The sequence below is a fragment of the Dromiciops gliroides genome, chromosome 6 (assembly GCF_019393635.1).
Source record: "Dromiciops gliroides isolate mDroGli1 chromosome 6, mDroGli1.pri, whole genome shotgun sequence".
Taxonomy (NCBI): domain Eukaryota; kingdom Metazoa; phylum Chordata; class Mammalia; order Microbiotheria; family Microbiotheriidae; genus Dromiciops; species Dromiciops gliroides.
Genome location: NC_057866.1, coordinates 114208173 through 114229347, shown reverse-complemented (window position 1 = coordinate 114229347; position 21175 = coordinate 114208173). Strand labels below are relative to the sequence as shown.

The 21175-nt window shown below is 39.5% G+C and overlaps 1 protein-coding gene and 1 non-coding gene across 8 annotated transcripts in view; both read left to right on the top strand.

The window, feature by feature from the left end:
* Nucleotides 1–21175, top strand: part of RBM47 (RNA binding motif protein 47) — a 168221-nt gene that overhangs the window by 99192 nt on the left and 47854 nt on the right. Inside the window, exon 2 of one of the 7 annotated variants that reach the window (XM_043971268.1) lies at nt 2400–2440. The exons of the other annotated variants lie outside the window; for them this stretch is intronic. The gene's annotated coding sequence lies outside the window, so the exon portion shown is untranslated. The remainder of the gene's footprint in view (nt 1–2399; nt 2441–21175) is intronic. 7 annotated transcript variants of the gene reach the window in all.
* Nucleotides 1720–1828, top strand: LOC122733119. Its single transcript, XR_006353718.1, has one exon. It is a non-coding gene; the product is annotated as a U6 spliceosomal RNA (small nuclear RNA).

Below are 21175 nucleotides of genomic sequence, written 5' to 3'. Positions count from 1 at the left end.
GCCTCCTGACTCTCCCAAGTCTGGTTCTCTCCTCCATGAGTCTACCATGACACCCTACTGAAAGCAGGACAAGTTTACTTCATGGAAAGGCCACCGACACTGCAAAAATCCCCAAGATAACAAACCTCAAGTAGAGAACCAGAAGTGAATCTCTTTTCTCAGGTAAGAGAGAGAACAGAATTGTTCCAGTCTTGGAGAGAATCGCTTTTCTCTCTTTCTCGGTGTCTCTGTCTCTCTGTCTCTGTCTTTCATTTCCCTCTGCCTCTGTGTCTTTCTTTCTGTCTCAATCTGTCTTTCTTCCCCTCCCTTTCTCTTTCTTCCTCTCTTCTCCCATTTCTACCCCACTTCTCTCTCCCCCTCTCCCCTCCTTTCCTCTCTGTCTCGCTCCATCTCCCTCCTGTCTCCCTCTTTCTCTCTCCTTCCCTCTTTCCCTCCCTCCCTCTCTCCCTCTTGAATAGGATTCCCTGGAAGGAAGTTTGCACACGTAACAGGAACTAGGCAGTCACCGAACTCTTGCTTAATAACAGATTCAATAGATTCAGCAGTGCCATGTGTGCCTTTTTTTTTTTTTAAGGATTGTGAAACATCAGAATTTAACCTAGCCATTGTTTAAGCAAGCCTGCTCTCCTTGTCTGTCACAAATGCAACCTTTGGCTCCATTTTAAAATATGAAACAAAGACTTTTGTTCTGTAAGGCTGAAGCTTCTTAACTGAAGTTCAACTCTCAGTAGGAGCCGTTTTCCACTCTTAAATCACAACCATAAGTTATTTAGATCATCTCTACTGGAGTTTGTCTATAATGTCTATAATATCAGAGAACAGATCAAAGGAAGATAGAAAACTGTTAACGTTCCTGTTAAGCATTTAAAGGCTCATTGAATTGAATATTTTTGCCATGCCATGCTTGAGGACTTGAATAATCAGATTAAATAGATTAAATGAATCCTGTTCTATTTGGCAACTCTTTTGTAAAGATTGAAGTTGTATGGGGAATGGACAAATTAAGATTATAAAAATTGTTCAGGGTAAGATTTTTACAAAGGACTTATAGAAAGATCTGGAGAAGAACCATACAGGTACAGAAAGGATTTGGGGAGGTTTTGAACTATATCGATTTAGAGAGTAACCAGTTTCCTCATCTGGAAAATGGGGATACTAATAGCCCCTCCCTTAAAGGGTTGTTGTATGGAACAAATGAGATATAACATTTAAAGGGTTTTTGCAAACCTTCAAGTGCTATATCAATGCTAGATATTGTTATTGTCATTATTACATGAATCCACTGTGTTATCACTTTTCAAAATGAGTAAACTTTTTGTGTACTGGGGTTCAAATAAGTATGGAGGAGTGTAGTGTGGTGGAAGGAACACTGAGCTGGGAGACCAGGGATTTGTTCAAATCTCAGCATGGCCATTTATTTAGCTGCATGATCTTAGCAAGTTGATTAGCCATTAAGTGCCCTTTTTCATCTGTGATAGGAATATCAACTGTCCTGCGTTTCATATGTAACTCTTGCAAAAAACAGATGAAAGAAAAGGTTTTGAAAAGTAAAAATTAAATGTTTTTAAAAAATGTTGATACTACATGTATAACCCATATCTGATTGCTTGCTGCCTGAGGGAGGAGGCAAGAGGAGGGGAGAAAAGGAGGAATAAAAACTGGAACCCAAAACTATAAATAAAAATATTTATTACATTTTTTAAAATGTTGATATTATGTGTCTGCCTTGACAGCACCTGTACTGTAATTGGAGTGATACAAAGAAGATTGCTCAACATGGCCCCTACACAGGGATGACATACAAATTCGTCAAACATTCCCTATCTTTGTATTGTCTGGCTTATATTCTCATGTAGTTCTTTTCTCTGATTTCTGTTTTGCTATTTACTTAGGTAAATGAGTTTCTTTGCTAAGATATGAGATCCCATAGCACAGATCACCAGCCATATGCCCCCCCCCCTTTTTTTGGTGGGGCAATGAGGGTTAAGTGACTTGCCTGGGGTCACACAGCTAGTGTCAAGTGTCTGAAGAGCCATATGCTTTAATACAATTCAGTGATGCTATAGAGAGAGTGATGAACTGAGAATTGGGAAGACCTGATCTCAGTTTAAATCCAGCCTCAGACACTCATTTTCTGTGTGGCCAAAAAGCAAGTCACTTAACTCCTTTCTGCCTCAGTTTCCCCATCTATAAAATAAGGATAATAATATCTACCTCATAGTGTTGTTGTGAGGAAAAATATTTGTAAACTCCATCATCATTAAAGCATTATAATAAATGGTAACTATAATCCAATGGTAACAAATGCTTCCTTTCTGAGTTAAAGGTCAAGCTATATATATATATATATATATATATATATATATATATACACACATATATATTTTTTGGGGGGGCAGGGCAATGGGGGTTAAGTGACTTGCCCAGGGTCACACAGCTAGTAAGTGTCAAGTGTCTGAGGCCGGATTTGAGCTCGGGTACTCCTCAATCCAGGGCCAGTGCTTTATCCACTGTGCCATCTAACTGCCCCTAAGGTCAGACTATATTAAAGACTGAAGTTGTGTGGGACATATACAAATTGTACAAAATATGATTCTCCCTCCCCCCCCCCCATAATTTTTATTTATTTATTTATTATTTTGTTATTTTTTTGCCGGGCAATTGGGGTTAAGTGACTTGCCCAGGGTCACACAGCTAGTAAGTGATAATTTTTAAATATGAAGAAAGCAATAATATTGCATGAGTATGATCTAAAACTAGACTAGACTGACCCCAAAGAATAGAACAAAAATATTAGAAATAAAGATCAGAAATTTTGAACTTCTAGTATTTGTAAGCAGAGTTTACAACTTCAAGGCTGCTTATATGTATCTTGCCATCTCATCTTTCACCATAAAATCACTTTATTAATATAAACTGTTGACATAACTTAAATTCTCTTACAAAAATGAGGCTTGAAACTGCCTTGAAACTTTATCCAGTGACCCTAGCAATGAAAAAAATATATAGACATCTATTGTAAGGGATAGTATATACAAGTGACAATGGGGAGGTGTGTAGCCTTTCAAAAACATTCTTGTCAAACTGCCTCAAGTTTTTAATCTCCTAAGCATCTGCAGAATTCCCAAGGTTCCTCATGGCCTGCATTACTCAAACCTTCCATCTTTCTCTCAGGATCATAAACAACCTTTATTCTAGAGTCAAAACAAATTAATCTATATCTCCTCCCTTTAGCTAATTGTAATTTATATTTATAGTACACATTAAGGTTAATTCATTACTTATACCAACCCTATGAGGTAAGAAATGCAAGTATTATTATCCCCATTTTATAGATTAGGAAACTGAGTCTTCCAAAGGGTGAGTGACCTAAAAACTGGTCAGTCTCTTGATTACCTCTATTCTGTGATTTTGAGTTATCAGCTTGGATTTAGCTCTTGCTTCTTAAGTGACTGGCCAAGAAAGGGGTGGGGGGTGTATACATTAAGCTCTAGTCATCTGTTTTTTTGTTGGGATTTTTTTTTTTAGTCTAAAGCCAAACATTGCCCTGCAGATGTAAGAAATGAAACACATTTTTAGTTTCTGTGTGGTTGAACAGTTATTGATTTTACATCTAGTCTATAACCACTTCCCATCCAGGAGATGTGAGAATGGCACCATTTTAGCCAGAAAAAGTATTTCTTGGCAGAGTTCAAGGAGCTGCTTAAAGTCCACTTCTACCTTCATGCTTGGCTTGTCTTCTGTTCCACATGGGCCCAATCCCTAGAATAAGGTTCTACCCTATCTGTTCCAAAGGATAAGGGGATACTTCAAGAGAGTGTGGTGTGAATGTGCTGATCACAAGACAGGATTGTAGATTGTGCTACCTTGTTTAAGCAAAGTGGGACAAACCTGTTTTGGGCTGATATCAGGAGAATTTTTAAATGGCCATACTTTATCTCCTGAGTTACATATAACAAGTCCACACATAGTTAATATCCAATTTTTCTTGAAGAGCAAACAAACTAGAGTTAGCATCTTCTCTATAGGTGGTTGGACTGACTGCTTGCTCAGTTTTGATTCTTGTTTATACTTAGAAGTTATGGGGAACAGTGGTGGGTGAGAAGGGTTCTGTGGAAATTGTTAGCATCTAGTAAACTGTGTTCCTCGTTTTTTATAGTGATGAATATCCCCACTTGTCACGCAGAGACTAGAGTTCAATTCCCCAACAGGGAGTCATGCCAAGAAAACCTCATACAGGGTCACAAAGAGACACAACTGAACAACAGCAACAGTAAACTGAAAATTCATGAGCATTAAAAAGGTCAAATGAGGTTAAGTAGTTCTTCCAATATTAGGAGTCTTTCCTTATAGAGTTACTTTCTCTGGATGGGCCATTGGGTCCTAGATTTACAGCTGGAAGGGGGCTTAGCAGTCATCTAGTCCTCATCGTCCTTATTTTAGGTCTGGTGAGTTGTCTAGGGTTACATTGGATAGTTCATGGCAAAGCCAGAATTTAAATCCTGCGCCTAGATTGATCATTTAGCCCTCTTCTCACTGTATCATGCTGCTCCTATGGAAGTGATTGAAGGACTGGGAAAGGGCCATGTAAATTGCCAAGCTGTATGGCCCATTAATCCAACTGGGATATTGGTTGAGTAACCGGTCCATGAAAATGTTACCCCCTTGGTAACATTGTTGTACCTAATTGCCTATTGGACATTTCAAACTGGACATCACTTGTCTGGTAGGCTTCTATGCTTGTTGGCATCTCAACCTTTATATGTCCAAACAGAATTCATTTTATTTTTTGCCAAACCCCACATCCCAAACCCAGACATCTTACTACAGTCAGCCTGGTTTGAAATATTGGAGACATCTTCAGCTTCTCATTTTCCCTTACCCTGAGGCATACAAATAATTAAAGAATTTGTCTTTGTTGTTGATGTACATTTGTTTCTGCCATATCTGACTCTTCATGATCCCATTTGGGGTTTTCTTGGTAAGGATACCAGAGTGGTTTGCCATTTCCTTCTCCAAAACTTGGCAGTTCTAACATCTCTTACAACTGTCTCATCTACATTCACAAGGCCACTACTCTAACTCAAGACCTTATCGCCTCTTGCTTGGCTGTTTCAAGTCTCTCCTCTCTCCAATCTACCCTCCACAGAGGTGTCAAAGTGATTTTCTGTGAGTATCTTTCCATGAGTAAACTATGTGTTTATTATCTTCTGCTCAGTAAAATATTCAACTCCCTATTGCCTTAGGGATCAAATATGAAGTCCTCTATTTGTCATTTAAATTCATCCACACCCTGACTCTATCTACCATTCCTGACATTATACATTACTTAACCCTTTACACTGTCTTTAGTCCAGACAAACTGGCCTTCCTGCTGGTTCAGGGGATGGGGGAGGACATAGTCAGGCGCTTAGTAGCTATGCCAGTTAACCTCTTTGCTTCAATTCTTCAACTGTAAAATAGAGAAATTAGTACCTACCTATAAGAGTTGTGATGAGGATCTTGTAAGATAATATATGTAAAAGTGCTTAGCACATAGTAAATGCTATTATAAATGTTTATTCCCCTCTCTTCTCTGCTTCCTTCTCTCTCTCCTAGCCTGTCTCCCTCTTTCCCTTCCTCTCCTTTCTCTGAGCTTTGGCACAAGCTGTCTCCCATGCTTAGACTACGTTTTCTCCTCGTTGCTGCCACTTTAAATCATTACCGTCAAAGCTTAGTTCAAATACCACCTTCTACATGAAGCCTTTTCTAACATCTATTGTTGCTGTTGCTCAGTTGTTTCAATTGTGTCTGACTCTTCATGGCCCCATTTTGGGGTTTCCTTGGCAAACATACTGGCGTGGTTTGGCATTTCCTTCTTCAAACTCATTTTACAGATGAGAAAACTGAGGCAAAAAGGGTTAAGTGACTTGCCCAGGATCACACAGCTAGTAAGTGTCTGAGGCTAGATTTGAACTCAGGAAGATTAATCTTACAAGGCTGGCACTCTATCCACTAGCTGCCCATAAGTAGCATCTATAGAGTGCTTTAAAGTTTGCCCTCCCCCCAAAAAAAACCAAAAACAAAACAAAACTTTACAAATAAGTATTTCATTTGAACTTCACAGCAACCTTAGGAGATATGGGCAATTTTAATCTCCGTTTTACAGATGAGGAAACTAAGACTGAGAAAGGTTGTGACTTGCCCAAGGTATCTGAGGCCAACTTGATTTCATTTATTTATTTATTTTGGCAGGGTGTGTGTGTGTGTGTGTGTGTGTGTGTGTGTGTGTGTGCGTGTGCGTGTGCGTGCAATTTTAAATCCATATTTTTCTGACTCTGGGTTCAGCACTGTATTATGCAACTTCTCTGCCTCCCCTCCAAATTACCTTGCATATATTTTATTTATACTCATATGGGTTTGACTTCTGCTATAGAACCTAATTCACTTTAGGGTAAGATCTGTCTTTTTCATTTTTACCTTTGCCTCTCATAGTGCCTATAACTGGTGCTTAAGAAATGCCCATAGCAGGCAGCTAGTTGGTGCAGTGGATAAAGCACTGGACCTGGATTCAGGAGGGCCTGAGTTCAAAGCCAGTCTTAGACACTTGACATTTACTAGCTGTGTGACCTTGGGCAAGTCACTTAACACTCATTGCCCTTGCTCCCCCCCCCCAAAAAAAAAAAAAGAAAAAGAAATGCCCATTAATGTTGATCAACATAATGTTTTCATGGAACACTCCAAATTGATCTCTTAGGTAATTTCAGACATCAGGTTTTCATATGTCCAAGGTACACCTTACCAAAATGGCTCTTTTGGTGTGACTATTCAATCTAGGCCAAAAAGCCCAAATGGGTTTCTTAGCATCAGTCTAATAAAATTGGTGGAATTTTTCGTACCCCATCAGTTGCTTAAGAATTCTAAAGACAGCTGTAGATGTCACTATGTTAATACTTTTTGGAAGCTATCTTACTATGCCATCTTTACTTGGTGTGCTTTCCAAAAGTGGCAAACATGGCATCTCAAGGTGATTGACTTAGACATAGTAGACAATGGGTAAGCATTTCTTGACTAAATTCATGCTATTTCTAATTTTTTTATTGATTCCCAACACTCAGATGAAGGACCTGGATTGTTTCTGATTAGCTTCAAAGACTCAGGAAGTTATCCAAAAAATGTAAATTCTCCTTAATTTTTTAAAAAAAACACCAGTTTTTTTCTTTCTTTTTTTTTAACACACCAGTTTTTGCAGAAAAAAAGATACATTGTGAAATCAAACAAAGTTGGTGGTGTAATTCTGAAAGGGTTGACGGTTTCTGGCTGATCTAACACCCACTGTTTTTAGTACATTGTACGAATTCTTACCGTTCCCATTTATATATGTGTGTATGTGTGTATTTTAAATACTTTTGTTATTTTATAGCTTTAAGTTTTAAAGCTTTTATTTGGAGCTTTACTTCCCTGTTTCTCCCAAACTAGGATACCCTCACTATTCTTTAATTATCAAGTGTGGGAATGAAAACTAGTAGCAAGTTAACTACAAATAAGTAAGGTTAATGTATAACTATCAGTACTTTAAAACACATGTACCCTGTTAGCAAAATTCTCAATGCTTTTTGGTAAAGAGCATTTCACTGGCAAATGATACCTGACCAGGAAACAGTCCATCTAAACACTTTCATATACCTGCTATATAAATTATTTGGAAAAATAAGTGGAGTTCTACCAAATTCTTTTTATGACACAAATATGGTGTTGATACCTAAACCAGGAAGAGCCAAAACAGAGAAAGAAAATTATAGACCAATTTCACTAATGAATATTGATGCAAAAAATAAAGAAAATATTAGCAAAGAGATTATAGCAATTTATAACCAGGGTAATATGCTATAACCAGGTGGGATTTATACCAGGAATGCAGGACTGGTTCAACATTAGGAAAACTATCAATATAATCAACCACATCAGTAACAATAGTAACCAAAATCATACCATTATCTCAATAGATGCAGAAAAACTTTTGACCAAATATAGCATTGATTCCTGTTAAAAACACTAGAGAGCATAGGAATAAGTGAAACTTTCCTTAAAATGATAAGCAGTATCTACCTAAAACCTTCAACGAGCACTAAATATAATGGGGATAAGTTAGAGGCATTCCCAGTAAGATCAGGGGTGAAACAAGGGTGTCCATTATCAACCTCTGTTATTCAATATTGTACTAGAAGTGATAGCTTGAGCAATAAGAGAAGAAAAAGAAATTGAAGGAAAAAATTTTTTTTAATTTAAAAAATAATAAAAAAAAAGAAATTGAAGGTATTAGAACAGGCAAGGAGGAAAACAACCACCACAACCTTGTAAGTGAGCTGCTGTTTTTATCCTGATTTTACAGTTGAAACTGAGGCAGAGTTACATGACTTACCCAGGGTCCCATATCTAGTTAGTGTCTGAGGCAGGATTTGAACTTAGATCTTGGGAACACCAAGTCCAGTAATAGCCACCTACCTGCAGTATAAGATATAGACATGAAGAGGAGAAGAGAGTATATGGAGCAGAGCAATTTGAGATAAAGATGGAACAGTAGAATGGTGCTAGATAGTAAAGGACCTTGAATTCTAGGCAAAAGAATTTGGCCGTGCCCTGAAGGATAGGGAGCCCCTGAAAAGTTCTAAGTAGAGGTCACCTTCAAACTCTAAATCTATTATTCTGTGATTTAATTTACTCAGGTTATTTTCTCAGAACAGGTAGCTGGAACAGGGCACTAAGGGAATGGTAGTTTTGATGATGGTGTCATGGGATCAATAGTATTGGCTTATGGGCTTCCCCCCCAGGAAGAATGAGGAGGCTCTGGAAAGCCCCAATGCTTCAGTGAGGAGGCATGTCCTCTAGCTGGGGGACATTCCAGGAGAAACAAATGTGATGCAGAAGAGGGAATTGGGGGTGTTTCAGACAAAATTTTCCTTTTTTTTTTTTTTTTAAACAATTGTTGCCTGTGGCCCTTGGATACATAAACAGACTGCAGAATACACTGCATAATCTTTCCCCATCAGTGTTATTTGTGCATATCATTGTTAATGAATTTGTATAAACAATCCCACCTTAAGCCTCAGGAAATTCATTCTGAGAAACTCTTCCACTCTCTTCTTGGTGAATAGCAGCCAAGGCAACCAATCAGAAAAGAGTTGTCTTTTGAGCCCAGCAAGCCCCACCTAGGGGACTCTAACCCCTGTCTGCCTCTTCTCTGAAATGTTTGGCTCAGTTTGGGGATAGATCTGGGAGAGCTAATGGGCAGGCGGCTGCTACTTTGTAGTCATTCTCTGGAGCTAGGCTGCAATTACAGTGGGGCTCTGTTATTTATGGAACTGGGGAGCTAGAAGAGACAGGTTGAGGTGGGATCAGCTTCACCTTAAAGTGAAGGTTGCATAAACTTGCTGCGGTATGCATGAACCCCACTCTTCATATACTCCTTTGCATGATATCCAGGTGGGTGAGAGCAACTCCCCATTGGCCTGCTCACCTTGGCCTGCCTATCACACTGAAGTAGAGAAGGCACTTCATTCGGCAAAGGGAGTAGTTGGTATTACCACCATAAAGGCTAGGAGAATACATTTAGTGCTGGAAGGAACCTTAAGGAACATCCTGTCTACTCTCTTGATTTTATGTATAAGAAAATAGAAGTCCAGGGAGGTTGCATTTTTTTTTTTTTTGGTAAACCCTAAAGCACTATATTTGTTTTGGTGGTTTGTTTTTATTGTTATTGTTGTTATTTTGTGGGGCAATGAGGGTTAAGTGATTTGCTCAGGGTTACACAGCTATTAAATGTCTCTTGTCTGAGGCCTTATTTGAACTCGGGTCCTCCTGAATCTAGGTACCACCTAGCTGCCCTTCCTAAAGCGCTATATAAATGGTAACATGGTAGTGGTGGGATTTGAACCTGCCTGGGTCCTCTGACATCAGCTCTAGCACTTTTTTTGTTTGACTATGCTAATATCATATTTTATATAAGCTTTTAGTGTCTGGATTTTGACTACTCAGGAATATGTTTTTCAGCTATAAAGTTTTTCTAGAAATAGCTACCCCTTTATTATTGTAGTACTACTTCGTGTAGTCACCAGACTGTTACTCTTTTGGTTCCCACCTTCGCCTACTTCCCACACTCCAAGGCTCTAATGTGAAATCATGGTTTGCTGTCAAAAGAGGAAATTCAACAAGCATTTGCTAAGTTCTTTGGGCAAGACATATGCTAAGTAATGGGGATACAAAGAAAGACTCCACAAATGGTCCCTTCGCTGAAGGGCTTACTTTGTACAGAGAAGAGCCATTTTGACATTTCCTGGATTCACCATCCATCCATTCAATGAGTCGGTCAACAGACATATTTTGAATGTCTACTGTGTATTGTATATTCTGGTAGGCACTGGTCCCAGTCTAATAGAGATAACAAAGTATTTGAGCTCTGATGGTGGAGAAATCATTACCAGCCATTTTGGAAGTTCAAAGCCTATATTCCAGGACCAATGGATGATCTTATGTTTTCTAGCAACCAGAATGTATTAACATCAATTGACACACTTTGAAATTTCTAATTTAACATAGGATGATAGTTTGTTTTCCAGGGATCATGAGGTAAATCCCCCAATTTAGTCAAACTAGAAGTGTCTTTAGAAATGAAGGGGGGAAAAGAAAAAAGAAATGAAGGGGGAGTGATCATATTTGCATATGATGTCACATATAAGCAGACACACATGTACATAGATCCCTTTGTATATGGAAATACATATAGTTTTTTTTTACTGGACTTATAATTATAGAAAGTTCTGGATGAAGACATCCTTTACCAGTGTGATATAATAATGGGATTTAGCAGATACTCAAAGGCCTACCTGGAGATTATATAGTTGTCTGGTGCACGGGGAGACTGTGTAAGTGGAAGGACTGGAACAAAGCTCTTTGATGCTGAGGTTTATTTGATATGTGACCCTGTGTATGCATATGTTGGTGTATACACTTATATAGACGCACACACAAACTTGAAAAGGTCTGATGTTAGGACCACAGTTATTTACGTCATTGGAGTCGAGGAGTCTGGGTTCAAAACCTAGGTCTGACACTTCCTGGCAGTGTAAGTAACCCCAGGCTCAGCAATAAAAGATGGACAGATAGAACATTTATTAAGTGCTTACTGTGTGCCTTCAAAGGCATTGTAATAAGCGCCAGGACTGGGCATACAAATACAAATAAGTCCACAAAGAACTTATATTCCTGCAAGGGAAGGCAGCATATATTAATTATTGTTGTCTGACTTTCATCATCAGGAGAATGATGTCTTGGCTCGCGAATGAATTGGATTTAAGTGAGGCAGAGCTGTGCAAAGTCATCAGCCTCACTCTCCTCCAGAGTCATTGGAGTGCCACTCCAGTGGCATGACTTATGTCAAGATGACTGGCGATGCCCCTGATACAGTAGGAGACCTAGGCTTTTTTAAGCTAAGATCTTTCCCAAATCTCAGTTTGTCTGAGGCAACACTGGTTCAGTAATTAAAGGCTAGGCAAAAGAGGGCCTAATTTGCCTTCATAAAACAATCCAGGAAGATAACGTCTATAGGGGTCTTAGAACAATTAAGAAGGCAGTCAAGAAGGGGCTCAATGATGGGGCAGCTAGGTGGCACAGTAGATAGAGCACCGGCCCTGGAGTCAGGAGTACCTGAGTTCAAATCCAGCCTCAGACACTTAACACTTACTAGCTGTGTGACCCTGGGCAAGTCACTTAACCCCAATTGCCTCACTGAAAAAAAAAAAAAAAAAGAAGGGGCTCAATGAGAAGACTTCAGGAAGTGTCCTAGAGCTCCGGGCCTGGGTAAAATAAGGCAGAAATTCACCTCTGAGAGCCTGGGGAGGCGGAGGTGGAGTTCAAGTTTCCAGTGAGATGGATATGGTCAGAGAGTAATATAAAGAAAGAACTTCAGGAAATTGAGTATCTGAGCCTCATTTTCCTTTTTCATAAAATGTAATAATACAAATTTGTAATACCCAGTTCAAGTCTATTATGGGGAAAAGTATTTTGTAAACTTTAATATACATCATTGCCAATGTCTTCATTTTGTGCCTTTTGGGGGGGGCAGGGCAATGAGGGTCAAGTGACTTGCCCAGGGTCACACAGCTAGTAAGTGTCAAGTGTCTGGGACTGGATTTGAACTCAGGTCCTCCTGAAACCAGGGCCAGTGCTTTGTCCACTGAGCCACCTAGCTGCTCTGTTTTGTGACATTATACATAATGCCACATATGGGTTAGATAGAAGGAACTAATTGTCCTGGATTTGAAGAAGACAGGTTAAGATAAATAAACAGGATAATGCTGAAGGGTATAGAAAGAGCACTAAATTGTTTTTCACCTTGATATCTGCTTTCTAGATTTATAGAACCATAGCAGAATATATATGAATATATATTATACATATATAAATATAAAATTTGTATTTCTTATGCAAATTGAATGAAATTGAATTTCTATTTTTGCACTCCAACTGATTTTCAGGATATCTTTCTCTATGTAGACAGATACTAAAAATATGTATTTTCTCTAGAATGCTATATACATATATTTGTGGAATCAATGGGAGTTCAAAATGTATGATTGAATTTAGAAATTCACAATAAGTATATTAAAATATGTGTGTGTGCATACATACAGAATATTAGTGGGAACTCAAGAAATTCGAAGAGATTTATAGAAGAACATGGACAAGAATTGCAAACAATGGGAAGCTATGGATGGGTTGCCTTCTGGGTCATGGGCAGGATCATTCATATTGATGAGATCTTAAAACCAGCCAAGTATAATCGGAGTTTTATAGTTATAATACTGTATGGCTTTGGGGCCTATTTCCAAAGGGAGTGCTCTGTGCTCTGACAAACAGAATGAAAGGACTAATGGGGGTAAGGGAACACACTTTGGGGGGGATCTTCCAATACTGTCTCGTGCTTCTCCAGGCACCTCAGTGTGAGAGCAAGTTGGTTGGCTCCAATTAAGAGAGGAGACTTCTGGAGTAGCTTCCCTAGAGGGCATGAACTATTACCAGAAGTGCCCTGAGGACAGATGCAATAGGTGGAAAAAGCAGTTTGACTGGATGCCTTTCTAGCCCACATGGTAGTTTGTAGGTTAAAGATCATAAGATTTAGAGGTGGAAGGGAGGGACCTAAGAGATCGACTCTTCCAATGAGAAAATTGGAGTCCAGAAAGATTATGACTTCCCAGTGTCTCACAAGGCCAAAGCAGCAAAACTGGGACTATATCTGCGATGCCTTCCATAGCCACTTGGTGGTTCAAATGGACAATAACTCATTTATTTTGCACTTTGGGAAAGAGGTATCGATATTGATGGCTTAATCTCATCCCCTGGCAAGGGTGGAGAAAGTGTGAGCCCTATGTTTCTGCCAAGAAGAAGCAAGATTTGGGGAATAAGAGTATTTAAGTGTAGACCTGGAGTCAACCTTTCTATGAGGACGGTAAGCAGGTTTGCCTGGATGGGCCATATGGGAAAGTACTTGGAAATTATCAGATATCTGAGTGGGCTTCTTTACTGTCTTTACTTACGGCCCAGGTGGTGGTGGTGGTAAGATAAATAAGGTCCCCTGGACCAGCTCCCACAGTTTCACCAGTCTTCTCTGATCTCTGGTTCTGGGAAACAACCATGTATTTTCCTTGGATCATGATGCTGGGGCCCCAAATGTTCAATAACACTCTGTACTTTGTACTGCTGTGGACTTTCATGATCATAAAAATTGTTCCTTTTTTTGACTGTTCAGCTATGTTGCTTGATACCTTGTTGGGGTTTCGTAATTCCAGCAAGATCGTTCTAAGAATGAGTATCTCACCTGACACAATTGAGAAACTACTGATTTATATTTATGATAAGAAGCCTGATTTTTAAAATAACAAAAATTGCAAAAATTCACTAAAAGAAATAAAGAAGATCAGTTGAGGCAGATGGGGACCTTGCTGAGTAAGGTTAAGCCACCCAACTAGGGTTTCAAAGCAGACTTTTCTACCTTTGAGCCTGGCACTCCCCACTGTGCCCACTAGCTGCCTAATAGAAACAATGGACTTTGTTTATTGGCCAAGGGTAATTTAACTTAAAATTAGTTAACCTTTTCTGAGCCATGATATGGACTTGTTTTTTGTTTTTTTTCTTTTTGGTGAGGCAGTTGGGGTTAAGTGACTTGCCCAGGGTCACACAGTTAGTAAGTGTTAAGTGTCTGAGGTCACATTTGAACTCAGGTCCTCCTGACTCCAGGGCCAGTGCTCTTTCCACTGTGCTACTTAGCCACCCCCCATGATGTGGACTTATTAATAATAATTATGTGTTGTATATGACTATTAGAGCAGGGCAGTGTAATATAAAAAGCACTAGATTTGGATTATAGGGACCTGAGTTAAAATCCTAACTTTCTGTATGACCTTGGACAAGTTGTATTAATTAGCCTGTCATAAAATGTAGGGGTTGAATCTAACATCTAAGATTCTTTACAGCTCTAAATACTAGGATCCTGTTGTCTTTATTTCCTAGATACTAGGTGCAAATTTCCTTACCTTCTAGAAAATCCAAATTCCCTACTTAAACTGTAATTTTAATTTGTTTTGTAATTTTAGTATTATTAATAAATTGTTGTGTTGGTTTTTTTTAAAGCACACATACCCAGTTCAAAGGGGTTGAAACAAAAATAGAACTGATATCCCAGTCTCTCTGTAATGAATTAACAAATGAAAAATGTACTTTGTACATCTAGTGTTGGGCTGCTTAGGGGTCACCTTCACCTTTTTCCTTTTAATTGCTGTGACATTTGGGAAGTACTGTTTTGTTTTGCTTGATGGTTTGGGATTTTAGGTGAGTTTTCTGGGTGGGGTGACTGGGATATTTGGGGTGGAAATGGTAATTGTTGCTGTTAATTAGTTATCAAAAAGTCCTCTCTACCCACCCCCTCAACTTCAGGGCTCACAATCTGCTACTTTCCGTATTGAAAGTGACAGCTGGAGTATCCAAAGACCAGAAAAAGCAAAGCATTTGTAGTATAGACTCATTCTCAAGAACCAAGAACTTAGACTGGCCACTCTCTTTGTTATATAGAACACTTCTTTGTGGCGCTAGTCTAATTTAGTAGGATTTAGCTTTTTTAAAAGGTGCTACCCTGAAGGTTTTTTGTTTTGTTTTGTTTTTTTTCTTTGGTAGGGCAATGAGGGTTAAGTGACTTGCCCAGAGTCACACAGCCAGTAAGTGTCAAGTGTCTGAGGCCGGATTTGAACTCAGGTCCTCCTGAATCCAGGGCCGGTGCTTTATCCACTGCACCACCTAGCTGCCCCCTACCCTGAAGTTTTTATTATTGATGTTCAGTCATTCAGTCTGTGACCCCATGGACTTTTCCACGGATACTGGAGCATTTTGACATTTCCTTCTCCAGTTTGTCGCCATTTTACAGATGAGCAACTGAAGCAAATAGGAGTTAAAGGACTTGCCCAGGGTCACATAGCGAGTAAGTGTCTGAGGCTAGACTTGAACTCAGGTCTTCCTGACTCCAGGCCCACTGCTATATTCACTGTACCACCTAGCAGCTAACCTGAAGTACAAGTGAGTAAGAAGACAATACTCTAGAATTCTCAGAGTGTGAAGATCTAGCTCTAGTGAACGAATCCATCTCTCCCCTTCCCCCAGCCTCCCTGACATGTAGTCATCTAGCTTTTGTTTGTAAGCCCCAAGAGGGGTAACCCACTATTTCCTAAGGCAGTCCATTCCAGCGCTTAATTCTTAGGAACTTTTCCCTTCTATCTAGCCCAAATCTGCCTCTGTGCAAGTTCTCCCCATAGTTTTGCCCTCTGGGACCAAGCAAACCAAGTTTAATCTTGCTTCCACAAGAAAATCTTTTAAAGGCTTGAAGACATCAATTACATTTTCCCTAAATTTTCCATTCTTTAGGCTAAATATTTCTGTTTCATTTAATCCATTCTCCTGCAGCATAATTTTGAAACCACTCATCTATTAACAAGCACTGATTTAGTGTCTAACACTGGGAATACAGAGAAAGGTTCCCCCCAAAGAGAGAAGGCTCTAGCATTAAGGGAAAGGGCTTCTTGCAGAAGGCGGGATTTTATCTAGGGCTTAAAGGAAGCTGGGACAGGCAGGGAAATACCTAGAATTTGTAGGTGGAGTGTCTTTTATGAAGAAGAGCAAGGAAGACCAGAGTCACCAGCACAGTAGAAAGAGCAATGGACTTGTCGGGAGAGCTAGGTTTGCTTTTCTGTTCCTGACCCTGTGATTTACTATCAGCATAAACAACCTCACTGGGCCTCGTTTTTCTTCATCTGTAAAATAAGGGGTCTGAACTAAATTTACCTCTATGGTTTCAACTTGTTCTAAAAATATGATCTGGATGCTTTCTTGTTTAACAGTCATTTTCCTCAAAAGATTATCGTGTTCCACATTCTGGCCTTTCTTGGACTCATAGTTTTAGATCTGGAAGGGACTTCAGCGACCATCTAATCCAAAATCGGCTCATTTTACAGTTGAAGAAACAGAAGCCCAGGGAGTTTGTTACATGCCTAAGATATAATAAGCATCAGAGGTGTGTGATTTGAACCTGAGGTGCAAACAGGTGGTATTCTTCCTGAAACCCTCCCAACTGTTGTTTGAATCAGAATAAAATGTGGTTGGAAAATAACAGTGCTTAGCACAATATCTGGTACATAGTAGGTGTTTAGTCAATGCTTATTGACTCTTGACTTATAAAACAAATAATAATGTAATAGAACATAGATAATGTTAATTTGTGGTTTTCTAAGTCAATATGCAGGAAGGTTTAGTGGTCCCCCCTTTCTATTTGAATTTGACACCATTGATTTGATTTTTTTTAAAATGAGGAAATGGGGTTAAATGACTTGCCCAGGGTTACACACCTAGTGTCAAGTGTCTGAGGCTGAATTTGAATTTAGGTCCTGCTGACTCCAGGGTTGGTGCTCTATCCATCATGCCACCTGGGGGCCTCTGACACCATTGATTTGAACCCTGGTCCTCTAACTCTAGAATCAGCTATACCATGCTGCCTCCTAAAGATAGGCTAGGATCACATTAGGCTTTGGGTTGACATATCACACTGTTGACGTATTCAGGGTGTCCCAATCTTAGTGTAATTTTAAACTTTGATGCCCTAAAATTGCACTAAGACTCTGGGACACCTGATATAAGGTTTGCTATCCATTAAAACTCCCAGATCTTTTCAGATGAATTGCTTTCTTGACACTCCTCCCCCATCTTTTATTTGTGAAGTTGATTTTTTGAACCCAATTGCAAGACTTTGCGATTGTTAGACCCAGAGAGAACTGGTAATTCTGGTCCTGTGATTGCTCTGCTCCCCCACCCCACCCCCATCCCCTCATAAAAAACCCTAAAGAAACGATACACATATTTGATCTTCAAACAAGGAAACTGAGGCTCAGGTTGGCTAACTGACTTCCCCAAGATCACTCGGGTCGTAAATGTTAAAGCAAAAATTTGAACCCAAATTCAAGTTTTCTTTCTGCTCTATCACAGCTGCCTCCCAGAGGAGACTCATGGATGATTAGGAACTTTATGTTTGTCCCGATTAAATTGATTAGATTCAGAATCAACATAGTAGTAATCTGTTGATCTTTCGGGGATCCTGAAGTCATTCACCATGTTAGCTACTCCCAGTTGGCCTAGTGTCCATGGCAGATTTCGGTAGGCATGTTCTCTATGCCTTGAAGTCAGTGTTCAGTAGTGAATTAATAAATTATAAAATGGTGAATTAATAACATTAATGGTCCAGTTATTGAACCAAATTTGAATCCTCCCAACTCTACTTACTGTCATCTACACTGTATCTTTCTACTGTGTCCAGATAGAGAGCACGAGAGACTTTGTCACATACTCTGCAAAAATAAAGGTAAATTACAGCTACAAACAACCCCCTCCCTCCTAGTGCCACTTGTGATTGTCTCAGATAAGAAATGAGATCTGTCTGGTATGAATTCTTCTTGGGGAATCCATGCTGGCTTTGCTTTCTTTTTCTAGATGTCTACCAACAATTTTTTTTTTCAGGGCAATGGGGGTTAAGTGACTTGCCCAGGGTCACACAGCTAGTAAGTGTCAAGTGTCTGAGGCCAGATTTGAACTCAGGTACTCCTGAATCCAGGGCTGGTGCTTTATCCACTGCACCACCTAGCCGCCCCTCTACCAACAATTTCTATGGAGGATTTTGACAGGAATTAAAGTCAAGCTATGTTTATAGTCTATATTCCAATTCTCCCCACACAAATAGAGTCAATATTTTTCCTCTAGATCTCTAGCAACTCTCCCCCTTGTCTATTGGCTATCAAAGATACTTGACAGTGGCTCATTGCTATTGTCACACTGTAATGTCTACTCTCTCCAATTAATTAATAACAAAAACAAAACAAGTGGGAAAATGATGATAAGATTTAGATCTGCTTTTGGAAAGTAGGCCTCTGAACCATCCAATCTCAGTTACATCTCCTCATGAGATTTTGCCCTGGCACCTCTAGCGCTTTCCTTCTTTATCACCCAAGGAAGCCATTGGTATAAATGTATATTTTTGATATTTTATTATATCCAGGTGTTCCATGTATCTAAATGTATCTTATTTCCCCATAAACATTATAAGGTCCTCTTTTCTTTTTTTAATAGCAGAGGTCTGACATTTCAATAATGCTTGAAGAACAATAAATCAGATCTTTTAAGGGGGGAAAAAAAGGGTTTTTTAGTGGTCTCTGAGGCTCCTTCCTGCTCTAGGATCAGAGAGTTTTTGGAAATAGGCCTGGAAAGAATTGTATGAACTGATGTATAGTGAAGTGAGCAGAACCAGGATAACATGCACAGTGACAGCAATATGGTTCAATGATGAACTGTGAATGACATATCTATTTTCAGCAAAACAATGATACAAGATAATTCCAAAGGACTAATGATAAAGCATACTATCTACCTCCAAAGAAAGAACCAATATTGATTGAACACAGACTGAAGCATGTTATTTTTCACTTTATTTCATTTTTTCTTTTATTGAAGTCTTATACAAAATGACTAATATGGCAATGCTTTACGTAATTGTACATTTTACCCACCCCACCTACCCCCTTGCGGGAGGAGGGGGGAGGTAAGAGAGGAACAGAAGGATAGAATTTGGAACTCAAAACTTTAAATAAAAATGTTTCTTAAGAAAAATACTTGTTATACAAATTAAAAACAAAACAAAACAAATGACCAGGCAGAAGTAATACTGAGAACACCAAAAGCTCAGGTTTATTCCATCTCCTTAACCACCAATACTACCTCGGGAATTGGAAGTCCTTTTCAGAAGGTGCTTCTTGTCCATCCTCAAATTGCACATGTTGCTCTTTTTTGCTTTTTTCCCTTCCCACTCCACCTTTCCCACCAAGAGACCTGTTTTTCTTGTCTAAATACATTGTCTTTGATAGTTGAAACCACACAGATCTAATAAGCAGTGGCCCCAAAGAGACACTGAACTCTGGTGGAGCACTTCCTGGTAGCACCTTTGTTTGCTTCTCATCTTTCACAGGCAGGATACTGCCTAAATGTCTGTCCTAAACACTATTCTTTCCTCTAGATGTTCTTCTTCGACAGTTATATTCATCCCCATGACTTCAATGATCACCCTGTGCAGATGACCCCAAATCTCTGGATACTCAACTGCGTGCACAATGGACATCTGGATATTCTACTAGCATTTTTAATCTAGCATGTCTAAAACAAGTCACCTTCCTCCCTAACCCTGCCCCTCCTTCTTATTGTCACCACGGTGACATGCTATCTGTGATAGTCACAACATCTATTACTAAGCTTATTGGGACCCTGGGAGTAGGAAAGGCCTTTTAACATGGGCTAGTTTTTCCCCTAAAAATGGAAACCATCTTGGAGACTTAATTTTCTTTCAAGAGACTAACCATCAAACTGCTAAAACACTTTCCCCAGTTCCCTAAAGCATGTAAAAGTCCAATAGGCAGAGCTCCTCAGGACTGGTATGAATTAAAGCACCTTTCTGATTGGGTATGCTGCCATTACAGATCTGAAGGAGGGAAAGCTTGGGCCCATCTGTCAATTGTATATCTTTGCTGAATATTCTTTTCATGCTATTGTTACATAAACTTCTGTAGCATGATGATGCTTATCAGTTTAGTGCAGCTAGAAGCACCACAATTTTTGATGGCTCTTCAACTCCTGGTGACCATGTGGCCAAGAAGCAGAACACCTAACTCCCTCTTCCCCCCACCCCAAAGTCAGATTCTCAAGTCTGACCCTAAAACACAGGAAACACTCAGCTCCAAGGTATATGATACGCCTGTTGACCTCTCTCCACACGGAATCCAACAACTTGGACACATCTCTCTTTCTTAATCTCATTGTTAGATTTACTTTCTGAAATAGTGCCACTCCCAGAAGAGACAGAAGAGAAAAGAAAGGGGAGAAAGGCAGGATTGGGATAAGAAAGAGAGGAAGAAGAAATAGAAAGTGCTGAGTTATGTATGTGTGGCTGCTGCCCTCTGAGAAATAATCTAGTATCTAAATTCAAGTGAATGCATAGACTCAGGAAGGCAGATAATAACCGCTTATGGTTTCTCTGTTCTCACCTGAAGTTTTATTTAGTTTGTTTGTTTGGTTTTTTGCGGGGCAATGGGGGTTAAGTGACTTGCCCAGGGTCACACAGCTGGTAAGTGTCAAGTGTCTAAGGCCAGATTTGAACTCAGGTCCTCCTGAATCCAGGGCCACTGCTTTATCCACTGCACCACCTAGCTGCCATGTTTTCTTTTATTTAGAAGAAATAAAATTGCTACCACCTGAAAATATTCTGAAAAATTTCTGACTATGGCTGGATAGACATGTATTTCTTTTCAAGTATATTTATGTCTAAGTGACAGGTTCTAGTTTACTCAATATGTATGAGTGGACTTATGATCTTTGGTGTATGTACCAAATCTATTTTGTGTGTGTGTGTATGGAGGGGGGCAATGGGGGTTAAGTGACTTGCCCAGGGTCACACAGCTAGTAAGTGTTAAGTGTCTGAAGCTGGATTTGAACTTAGGTACTCCTGAATCCAGGGCCAGTGCTTTGTCCACTGTACCACCTAGCCACCCCCAAATCTATTTTTCTAAAA